This window comes from Podarcis tiliguerta (assembly GCF_965153285.1).
Source record: "Podarcis tiliguerta genome assembly, chromosome: 8".
Taxonomy (NCBI): Eukaryota; Metazoa; Chordata; class Lepidosauria; order Squamata; family Lacertidae; genus Podarcis; species Podarcis tiliguerta.
This window is the reverse complement of record NC_139541.1, coordinates 69,579,103-69,589,081: the sequence shown is the minus strand read 5'-3', so window position 1 is coordinate 69,589,081 and position 9,979 is coordinate 69,579,103. Positions and strand designations below refer to the sequence as shown.

The window sequence follows — 9,979 nt, the reverse complement described above, 5'->3', positions numbered from 1 at the left end:
CAAATTATAGTCCAGCCCACCACATGGTCTGAGGGACGGTGGACCGGCCCATGGCTGAAAAAGGTTGCTGACCCCTGGTCTAGAGGGTTTTTGCAGGCTTTTTCAATGGTGTTCCTGACATACACTATTTCACTTAAACACATGGTGCCTTGGAATGCAACCCCCATGTAAATAGGGAGTTGCCTGTACTAAGTACTGAGAGCCAGTGTGGTGTAGTGGTTAAGAGCGGTAGTCTCATAATCTGGGGAACCGGGTTCGCGTCTCCGCTCCTCCACATGCAGCTGCTGGGTGACCTTGGGCCAGTCACACTTCTTTGAAGTCTCTCAGCCCCACTCACCTCACAGAGTGTTTGTTGTGGGGGAGGAAGGGAAAGGAGAATGTTAGCCGCTTTGAGACTCCTGAAGGGGAGTGAAAGGCAGGATATCAAATCCAAACTCTTCTTCTTCTTTTTCTAAGTACAGTGGTGCCTCGCAAGACGAAAAGAATCCGTTCCGCGGGTCTTTTCGTCTTGCGGTTTTTTCGTCTTGCAAAGCAAGCCCATTGATGGAGTAGCGCTATTAGCGCTATTGACATTTTAAGGGCTAAAAACGGCTTTTTATGGGGTGGGGGATTAGCGCTTTTGCTGCTAAAATGCTTTTAGCAGCTTAGCGATTCAGGAAAAGGGGTTTTGGAGCGGGAAAAAAATTCAAAATTTTTCGTCATTTTTCGTCTTGCGAAGCAAGCCCATAGGGAAATTCGTCTTGCGAAGCGCCTCTGCAGACGGAAAACCCTTTCGTCTTGCGGGTTTTCTGTCTTGCGAGGCATTTGTCTTGCGGGGCACCACTGTATGTTAACCCATAAGTAGTGCCCACTGCATGCAGGAACACAGAAGCTGTCTTATACAGAGTCAGAGACTGGTCCATCTGGCTCAGTATTGCCTACATGCAATGGCACTGGTTCTCCAGGGTTTCCAGCAGGAGATATTCCCAGCCCTACCTAGAGATTCCAGCCTGGATCTAGCCTGCAACCACCCACATAAGAACCTTTTGCAAAAATAAGGGGAAGAGGAGCAAAAGAAGAATGGATATGGAATACAGTGGTACCTTGGTTTACGAACTTACAGTAATCAGTTCCTGAAGTCCGTTCTTAAACCAAAGCGTTCTTAAACCAAGGCGTGTTTTCCCATAGCAGCGGGGGACTCATTTTACAAATGGAATACACTCAACAGGAAGCAAAATATGTTCTCATTCCAAGGCAAAGTTCACAAACCAAAACACCTACTTCCGGGTTTGCAGCATTCTTAATCCAAGTTGTTCATAAACTAAGCTGTTCTTAAACCAAGGTACCACTGTATGCAGAAACTGTGAAACATACAGTACTGGAAAAATAAGAAACCAACAAACTTTTTATAAAAAAGAATGGAAATGGTTTATTGCATATTTACAAACAGATTGTAAACAGATAAGAACATTGGCAGGATTATTGTAATAATATGCAGTTTTACACGAGTATATATTTAAAGTAGATGAATAAATGAGCAAATTAAGTTGATTTGGATATGCAGAAAATATTAAAAATAAATTTAAGGAACCGCAGAAAGAGGGGGAAGGAAGTCAAGTTTTGAAATGTTAAAATGATTGTAAAATCACTGAAATGTATAAAACTGAAAATCATAAATAAAAACTTAAAAACAACAACAACATACTATATACACACAGAGAAGGGGCAAGGAGCAAGCAATTTGGGGCCTGTTGCAGCTTTTCCCTCTTTGATTTTCTTGAAATTGACGGAAATAATTCAGAGACCTGCTTTGCTCTCTGCTGCCCTCCCTGTGCAAACAGTTTGTTTGGGCTGACACTTTAGGTTCGAACGGCCCTGGAAATGCATTACACCAAGGATGATTGATTGCTTATACAGTGGTCTCCAGGGAGCATCACCAAATGGCCCAGCACAAATGAATCACATCACCGAAGCCTCGTATATTCATATGGAGTCAGTGCATCCCAGTGGCTGCATCAAAGCTATTCATAGCCCACGATGTGAGGGCAATGGCAGTGACTGAACATGTTCAATGGGCCAGAGGACTCTTATGCAAATCGAATGAAGAGATCACAGACATTTGGGCACCCTTTCTGACACATATGCCAACACTCATCAGCAGATGGATTTCTTCAAAACCAAACACCGTGAGTGTATATTTGGATGACAAAGACACAATAATAACAGCTGGCATTTGTACTAGAGATGGAGGAAACCGATTTCGCGTTTAAACCCGAACTTCTCAAATCCGCTCTTTCTGAAACAAGATGAGAATCTAAACACAGCTAGCCTTTGAAAGCTGCGTATCCGAATTTTGCAATGCAGTTCCCCTGCCAGTGTTTTCAAAAACACATCTATTTGGGGAAAGTGTGATTTTAAAAAGTAATATGACTTGCTAAAAGGCATTACATTGGGATTATATTGCTTGTACAAATTTGTACATTTGTCAAAGCTGTGTACAAAATTTACAAGGAGAAATTTGTGCTAACATGCTGGTGAATTTTCATGAGGGTTTTAAAAATAAATGCAGATTCCTACACAAACTGAATTTAAGACTGAAAAGAATGAGAAACTGAGAGAATTGAAAATGACAGCTCCTTCCATCCTTATTTATACCTACCATAAAAGGGGAGTTGTAAGATACTGCTACCTGCTCTGTGTGGACAAGAGGAAACAAGTGGCGTAAGCACCCCTAGTGTGCTACAGATCAAGGCCTTTCCAATATGGTGCCCTGCAGATGTTGCTAGACTCCAACTCTCATCTGCCCCAGCTGCAATGGCCAATTGTTTGTGTAGTCCATTGACATCCTTGCAGCAGATCCACTGCCCTGCATCTCCAGAGACAGTCACTCTGAACCCTAATATTTCCATGGAATTGGGGAGAGGCATCCCTTTTTATCCATGGCTATTAGCCATGATGGGGGGCATGGGTGGCGCTGTGGTCTAAACCACTGAGCCTCTTGGGCTTGCTGATCAGAAGGTTGGCGGTTTGAATCCCTGCGATGGAGTGAGCTCCCGTTGCTCGGTCCCAGCTCCTGCCAACCAACAGTTCGAAAGCACGCCAAAAAGTGCAAGTAGATAAATAGGTACCACTCTGGTGGGAAGGTAAACGGTGTTTCCATGCACCGCTCTCTGGTTTCCATCATGGTTGCGCCAGAAGCGGCTTAGTCATGCTGGCCACATGACCCAGAAAAACTGTCTGTGGTCAAACGCCAGCTCCCTCGGCCTGTAAAGTGAGATGAACGCCGCAACCCCAGAGTCGTCTGTGACTGGACTTAACTGTCAGGGGTCCTTTACCTTTACTGTTAACTTATTAGCCATGATGGCTATGAACTACTTCCAGTGAATACCAGTTGTTGGGGTTGACAAACTATTGCTGCCGCGATCCTGCTTGCAGACTTCCTGTAGACATCTGTTTGGTCCCTTTGAGAACAGGATGCTCAACTAAAGGGGCCTTTTGGCCTGATGGGGCAGGCTGTTCTTACGTTCTTATGCAATGTGAACATGCAATCAGATTATTAAAAAAAGGAAACCTGAGGCTCCTTTTCCATCCACAGTCTTCAATCCGTAAAAGCTCCTAAAAAGGTAAAGGGACCCTTGACCATTAGGTCCAGCTGTGACCGACTCGGGGGTTGCGGCGCTCATCTTGCTTTATTGGCCAAGGGAGCCGGCGTACAGCTTCTGGGTCATGTGGCCAGCATGACTAAGCCTCTTCTGGCGAACCAGAGCAGCACAAGGAAACACCGTTTACCTTCCCGCTGGAGCAGTACCTATTTATCTACTTGCACTTTGACGTGCTTTCGAACTGCTAGGTTGGCAGGAGCAGGGACCGAGCAACGGAAGCTCACCCCATCGCGGGGATTCGAACCACCGACCTTCTGATAGGCAAGTCCTAGGCTCTGTGGTTTAACCCACAGCACCGCCCACGTCCCTGTAAATGCTCCTAGTAGGGTGTAAATTCCACTGAACACGGTGGGGCTTATTTCTGAGCAACTGTGCTCAGGATGGCACAGCGAGTATCTAATGCCATTTGGCAGGTTGCAGCCAATATGCTCTGGAAATGTAAGAAACTCTTTGCGTCTGTTTTTGAAAGCTTACTCAAAAGCATAAGAACAAAAGGTACTGTGAGTCAGTAAACGGCAGCCTTCTCTGTGCTTCTGTTATCATGAGAAGAGACCTGCTGGATCAGTCCCAAAACTCATCAATTCCAGAACTCTGCTCTCACAGTGGACAACCAAATGTCTATGGGAAGTCCGCAAGGGGTCTCATTTTCATTTCGTTTCTTATATTTCTACACCTCTTTTCACTCCCTTGAGTCACAAAGCGGCTTACACACAATAAATAACAACAGAACAGAACATCACAGTTACAACATAGATCATATAAAATAAGGATCAAATCATCAGTAAAACAACCACCACAAAACAAAAAGGCTAAACAGCACAACCACAAGAAAAATCATATTATCAAATTCACAAACTCTACAAAACAACATTAACAATATTAACAAACTAACAACCAAAAATAAACTAAGCACGGCTGAATTCATACACACCCTCTCGCCACCCCCATGACTCATAGTCTTCTACTCAGTTCATCAAAAGACACATTCACATGGAGTCTTTCACCCAACATGGGGCTCAAACCCATGACGCTGAGATGAAGAGTCTCGTGCTCTACTGATGGAGCTATGGAGCTAAATCAGCTATGGTCTGATTCAATATCAGCCATGCAGCACACTGTCCTTTTAAATCACATTCAAAGCACATGCTTTCCCTCAAAGAATTCTGGGAACTGGAGTTTACCCCTCATAGAGTTACAATTCCCAGCAACCCTTTAAAAACTACAATGCCCAGAATTCTCTGAGGGAGAGGGGAAAGTGTGTGCACAGCCTTACTCTTTTGAACAGTAAGCACCGATCAGTAACAGAATAGGCTGCTGGGGCAGGTTGCGACTGTAAGGAGAAAGGCTTGCGACAGGCACTATCTATTGGGGATAATGTGTCTTGTCGCCTTGGGGGAGTTGATGGGATTAGAGAGCCTAATGGGCTGTGCTCCAGCAGCGCTGTCATTCTTATGAGCTTGTGATCTTCTGTTTTGTGTTTTTATGAGGCTTGTCAATACAGAGAGCTGGATGAGAAAAGCGATTCCATCAACACTATGTGTACTTGACCTTGGGCAAGATGGCTCAGCAAAATGTTAATTAGTTCTTGCATAAAACTAATTCCGCCTTAAATCACAGACTGGCTTCATTAGGGGATGGAAAGACTTAACGAGGAACGGGGACGGCTGTGAGCCACATGCGACCTCGTTTCCTGTGGCTCAAGGAGTCTCGTTAGAATCCTGAAAGTCTCGACACATCCTCCCAATAGATAATAATGGTTTTAAAAGGGTTTTAGCCCCCCATGGCTTCACAAATAGTTTAGTAATGTGATGGACCAAGAGGTAAAAAGACTTAGCAGCCAGAAAGCCAAGTTGTTGTTTTTTCCAAATGTAAGCCCCTCAGGGCGGGGTCCTGTCATGCTGTTCCTCTTTAAAGCACTTGTACACATTGGTGGTGGTATATAAGCAGTAAATAAACATAATAAACAACAAATAAAAATATCTGATGAATTGGCATTTGATTTTGACACCTGCATCTCAAAAGTTGATATAGTGCAATGAAAGTAAGGGAACTGCAACATGCATTTGGGAGTGGGGTAATTGGGTGGTTTTTGGTTTTATTCTTATTATGTATTTTGTGTTTTTATATTGTGATTTTATGCTGTAAACACCCTGAGACCTGTGGGTATAGGGCGGTATGCAAATAATAATAATAATAATAATAATAATAATAATAATAATAGCAGCAGGCTCTGCTGGACCTATATATGCAGTGGGGCATCAATGGGGAACGTGTGGCCCTGCAGATGTTTCCGGGCTACAGCTTTCTTGCTATGTTCTGCATTTTTGTGTTTTTATATTGCAAACTGCCCTGTGATCCTGGGAGGGAGGGTGGTATAGAAATTTAATAAATACATAAATACATTTTTAAAAATTGGCCATGCTGGATGCAGATGGTGGGGGTTTGAGTCCAAATGTTCTGGTCCCCTGCCTGGACTCCATATAAGGCATCTTCCTATTTTCCTAACCCCTGGCTTTAGCAAGACTGCAATGTAAGCTACTGCTTTTGTCACTAGCATCTGTTGCTTAGACCACTTTTTCCCTCTGCACCTGCCCCCTTGCCTACCACTGGAATATGCCCTGAATATATTTCCCCCCACCCCTAAGTAGACCGAGGTTATGGAATCCTGAATGGTACCACTTCAAAGGGGAGAGAGAGGGTGGGGAGAGGTGTTTGACTAGGTCTACCCCAGTGGTAGCTGGTGCTCATTGTGACTGGCAGGGTGGAAAGCAGGAAGCCAACAGTAGGTGGAGCCAGAGCCAGCTGACAAGCAGAGCCAAAGGATTACAGTGGTACCTTAGTTCTCAAATGCCTTGGTACTCAAACGCCTTGGTTCTCAAATGCCGAAAACCCAGAAGTAAGTGTTCCGGTTTCCGAATGTTTTTCGGAAGCCGAATGTCCGATGTGGCTGTCAGCTGTTGTTTGCCAGGCACCTTCAAAGCTGCGCTTTGGTTTTCGAAGATTTCAGAAGTCAAATGGACTTCCGGAATGGATTAAGTTTGGCGCTTTTGTTTTTGCTATTTATTTCGCGTTTTTGTTTTTGAGGCGTTTTCGGTTAATTTGTTTTTGTGACTGTGTGGAACCCAATTCAGCTACTGATTGATTGATTGTGTGACTGCGGAAATGGATAAAAGCCCCCCCACAATGACTAACATCAGTGCAGGTAAAAAAAAGACAATGCTGTCTTATTTACAGTACAATGTACAGTACATTGTTTATTGCTTTCATTTTATCGGTCAGTGGTCTTGTTAGATAGTAAAATTCATGTTCAATTGCTGTTTTAGGGGTTGTTTTTAAAAGTCTGGAGCGGATTAATCTGTTTTGCATTACTTTCTATGGAAAGGTGCGCCTTGGTTTTGGAGCGCTTTGGTTTTGGAACGGACTTCTGTAATGGATTAAGTTTGAGAACCAAGGTACCACTGTAATAATACTGTAATACTGTAATACAAGGTACCAAGGTACAAGGTACCAAGGTACTGTAATACAAGGTATTAATACTGTAATACAAGGTACTGTAACACTGTAATATTGTAATACAAGGTACCACTGTCCCCTGCTCTTTTCTGTTGTTTTCTACAAGGGCTGAGACTGAGGACTGGTTGTCAGTAGGAAGGAAGGCAGAGGTTGTTGACGGCAGTGCCCCAGTTGTCTTGATGGACCATCTCCCACTGGTCTATCCTCCATCCATTTGGCCAACCCCCTGCTATAGCAAAGGTACCATCAGGGCAGGACTTTCAGCCAGATGTCCAGCAGAATGAGGAGGAAGGCGCCCCAACTCCATTAATCTGGGATAGTTCAGACAGTAGAGCACGAGACTCTTAATCTCAGGGTCATGGGTTTCAGCCCCATGCTGGGCAAAAGATTCCTGTGTTGTAGAGGGTTGGACTAGATGACCCTCATGGTCCCTTTCGACCCTACGATTCTGTCGCCAAAGGGCTGGTTTGCTACATTTGGGAAGGAATGAAGCAACATCACCACCACTACTTCAAAAAGATGTCTTCTTCCCATAAAGCCCATCAAGCCCAGAGACTAAAAATACCTAAGCACTCCACTGCAGCCAGTGCCCATCACATTGTAGTCATGCGACCCCTTGTTCTCTAAGCTAGTTATGTTCTCTGTTAAAGAAGCCCTTTCTTTTGCTGCTGGTTCTAATCATCCTGACTTTGTTTCCTTTGAGAGAGTGAATGTTTTTTTTATTCTCTCTCTCTCCCCTGCCCTTGTGATCACAGAGAGCTGGATCTTGCTGCTCATAGCATAGACCTTCCCCCCCACTCTAGTCTACAGCTTTGTGCATTTACCGGTGCTATCCTGCAAAAACCACCAATGGAAGCCACCAACCGCAACAGGGTTTTAATTTTCCCAAGCCCTGAAGGCTCTTTAGCTGCAGGGCGCCTCCAGACTGTCAGACCAGAACATTAGGTTTGCGCAGTTAAAAGTGGATTAAAGCACTCTGTTGCCTTGGCGAAATAAATCAGCTTCTTTCTCTTCTTTTCAATGGACCTTCTGCAGGTTGGAAAGTGACATGGAAACGCCTTGAAAAGGGTGGGATGATTGAATGAGAGAGGAAGGCGTGCAATCTCTCTGCAAACGAATCAGGGTAATAAATAAAGACCAGACTCTGGCTGCATTCACATAGCAGGTTATTCCATTTTGCTGATGTTTCCCTGTTAATTCTGTGTTACAGTTTAGCCTCCACACAACATAAAAGACACTTCCATAAATATAGCAGGATATAGCACAAGTTGGGTGCTCCTTTCCATGTTATTTTCTTCCAGAATATTTGCACATAACACTGAAATGAGCCTGCCTCTATCTCTGCCTGCCTCTGCACCTCTCTCATAATATTGCTTCCATTCTGGCTCTCCACAGGGTGTGCAAGACCTGGATTCTCCTGACTCTCCCAGCCCTTGTCTCAAGCTTCTCTTATTGGCCTCCTCCTTCATGGAGGTAAGACTTTCCACTGTCCAGATTTGCCTCACCAATCCAGTCTAGACTTTGCTCTCAGCTGCACTTTTCCGTTTAGAAAAATAGCAAGAGAAAGCCATGATAGAAGTCTACAGAATCAGGCACCATGTGGAGAAAATGGATTATAATACCGGAACTTGGGGCTGTCCAATGAAGTTGAATGTTGGACAATTCGGAACAGATAAAAGAAAGTATTTCTTCACACCGCATAGAGTTAAAATTTGGAATTTGCTGCCACAAGAGGTGGTGATGGACACTGGCTTGGATGGCTTGAAGGAAGAACTGAATTCATGGAAGTTAAGACTATTAAGGGCTGACATCCGGAATTCAGAACTTTGTTGTTGTTGTTTAGTCGTTCAGTCGTGTCCGACTCTTCGTGACCCCATGGACCAGAGCACGCCAGGCACCCCTGTCTTCCACTGCCACCCGCAGTTTGGTCAGATTCATGTTTGTAGCTTCGAGAACACTGTCTAACCATCTCGTCCTCTGTCGTCCCCTTCTCCTTGTGCCCTCCATCTTTCCCAACATCAGGGTCTTTTCCAGTGAGTCTTCTCTTCTCATGAGGTGGCCAAAGTTTTGGAGCCTCAGCTTCAGGATCTGTCCTTCCAGTGAGCACTCAGGGCTGATTTCCTTAAGAATGGATGTGTTTGATCTTACCAGCAATTGCAGGAGGAGGAGGAGGAGGAGGAGGAGGAGGCGGAGAAGAAGAAGAAGAAGAAGAAGAAGAAGAAGAAGAAGAAGAAGTAGTTTGGATTTGATATCCCGCTTTATCACTACCCAAAGGAGTCTCAAAGCTAACCATCTCCTTTCCCTTCCTCCCCCACAACAAACACTCCGTGAGGTGAGTGAGGCTGAGAGACTTCAGAGAAGTGTGACTAGCCCAAGGTCACCCAGCAGCTGCATGTGGAGGAGCGGAGACGCGAACCCGGTTCACCAGATTACGAGTCTACCGCTCTTAACCACTACACCACACTGGAGGCGAGAGGTGCTGTTGCATTCAGGTCCAGCTTGTGGACTTCATATGGGCATCTGGTTGACCACAGTGAGAACAGGATGCTGAACTAGATGGGCCCCTGGCCTGATCCTGCAGCACCCTTCTTTTCTTCTTTCTCTATTGCGGACCCCTTCCCCTTTCATGCTGCCGCAATGTGAGAAAAAGAGAGCGCTGGGCCTCCAGCCACCATGCTGTTTAACACTCCCAGTCCACCTTGCTTCCTTTCAGTCCAGCTGGAAGCATCACAGCATTAAAAAAATGGCACCAGTCACACCCTGCTGCCTCTCACACTTTTTGTGCTGCTGATGTACCTGGATACGGTAATGGAGAATTGCGTTCT

The 9,979-nt window shown here is 44.9% G+C and overlaps 2 long non-coding RNA genes across 2 annotated transcripts; one reads left to right on the top strand and one right to left on the bottom strand.

Moving 5' to 3' along the window:
* Positions 1 to 3,244, bottom strand: LOC310684949. The gene is made up of 2 exons (XR_014514998.1): positions 821 to 3,244; positions 1 to 188 (listed from the first exon to the last, which is right to left on the bottom strand). It is a non-coding gene; the product is annotated as an uncharacterized lncRNA (long non-coding RNA).
* A 3,993-nt stretch (positions 3,245 to 7,237) lies between these two features.
* On the top strand, positions 7,238 to 8,974 carry LOC310683424. The gene is made up of 3 exons (XR_014514413.1): positions 7,238 to 8,099; positions 8,190 to 8,277; positions 8,550 to 8,974. It is a non-coding gene; the product is annotated as an uncharacterized lncRNA (long non-coding RNA).
* Positions 8,975 to 9,979: the final 1,005 nt, after the last annotated feature.